This window comes from Perkinsus marinus (assembly GCF_000006405.1).
Source record: "Perkinsus marinus ATCC 50983 genomic scaffold scf_1104296936914, whole genome shotgun sequence".
NCBI classification, from domain to species: Eukaryota; Perkinsozoa; order Perkinsida; family Perkinsidae; genus Perkinsus; species Perkinsus marinus.
This window is the reverse complement of record NW_003214002.1, coordinates 1-1,294: the sequence shown is the minus strand read 5'-3', so window position 1 is coordinate 1,294 and position 1,294 is coordinate 1. Positions and strand designations below refer to the sequence as shown.

Genomic DNA, 1,294 nt, shown 5'->3' with positions numbered 1-1,294 from the left:
TAATATAAGACCAGTCAGGTATATAGGTGACAGCTGTGGGGTTCGAACCCACGCCCTTTCGGACAGGCGCCTTAAGCCAGCGCCTTAGACCACTCGGCCAAACTGTCGATGAGTGCTTCAAAAATCATAGCGGAGAAGATGCGTTACACTATAGGACATGACACAAAAACGGTTTCGAACCGTTTCCGCGGAATGCGTTCTTCATCAAATCACACGAAAAGAATTTTCTAACAGCTGTGGGATTCGAACCCACGCCCTTGCGGACTGACGCCTGAAGCCAGCGCCTTAGACCACTCGGCCAAACTGTCGATGAGTGCTTCAAGATTCATAGCCGAGGTGATGCATCGCTCTGCCAAACCAGAGGACACAAAAAATGGATTGAACGGATTCTGCGAGGTGCGATGGCACAATATCGATCAAAAGGTTTTGGTCTTGCACTACCTCGCTTCTGAAAGGGTCTCGGTTCTTAATATAAGACCAGTCAGGTATATAGACTGACAGCTGTGAGGTTCGAACCCACGCCCTTTCGGACTGACGCCTAAAGCCAGCGCCTTGGACCACTCGGCCAAACTGTCGATGAGTGCTTCAGGATTCATAGCCGAGGTGATGCATCGCTCTGCCAAAATGAAGGTCCATTTATGGGGCTAGTTCAAGGACGAATGTATTGAGATTTACTGTTAGATGGGAACGAGCTCAGAGACCTCCTCGTGGTGTTCCTGGAAACTCAACTATAATGTTTTATTTTTTTTGTTGAGGCTAACATCTGAGCATTCGATTGTTTCCTCTCTGGTTCCTTGTACAATTTGTTATTGTTTTGTCGGTTTGCTTCTGGTGTTATCACGTCTCTAAGTCCTTGTTATTGCAGTCCAACTGAATGGGTCCGAGTATGGTATTTGTCCGACACACATATGTATGGTAAGTGATGCACATGTATGTTCTGTTTACTGTTCATTTGAAGTTGCCTTGCGTTGCGGTACTGGTTGGTTAGTCACCTGTTTGGTGCACTAATGGATGTGTCCCCGTGTTGGGGGAGTTTGCTCGGGGTCGAACGAGTATGCGGTCGGCAGGTGTCGGAATCCATGTGTGGTTGGATGGTCGATCCCTAATTAGGGGTAAATGTGTCGTGTGGTGGATAAAGGGTACCATTGTCAAGTCGGTCGATTCGGGTGGTGCGACGCTAGATTTGTGTAAACTACTAGCTTCGTGTACTAAATAATCGTGATGATTTTAAATCATATACATGTTTATCATAAGTGTTATTTGTTCTTTCGCATTGCTGCTCGTTTATTTTGTT

At 46.4% G+C, this 1,294-nt stretch overlaps 3 non-coding genes across 3 annotated transcripts; all 3 read right to left on the bottom strand.

Annotated features, from left to right (window-relative positions):
• Positions 1-27: 27 nt before the first annotated feature.
• On the bottom strand, positions 28-107 carry Pmar_PMAR005696. The gene has a single exon. It is a non-coding gene; the product is annotated as a tRNA-Leu (tRNA).
• A 121-nt stretch (positions 108-228) lies between these two features.
• Pmar_PMAR005695 lies at positions 229-308 on the bottom strand. The gene has a single exon. It is a non-coding gene; the product is annotated as a tRNA-Leu (tRNA).
• A 187-nt stretch (positions 309-495) lies between these two features.
• Positions 496-575, bottom strand: Pmar_PMAR005694. The gene has a single exon. It is a non-coding gene; the product is annotated as a tRNA-Leu (tRNA).
• Between the last annotated feature and the right edge of the window lie 719 nt (positions 576-1,294).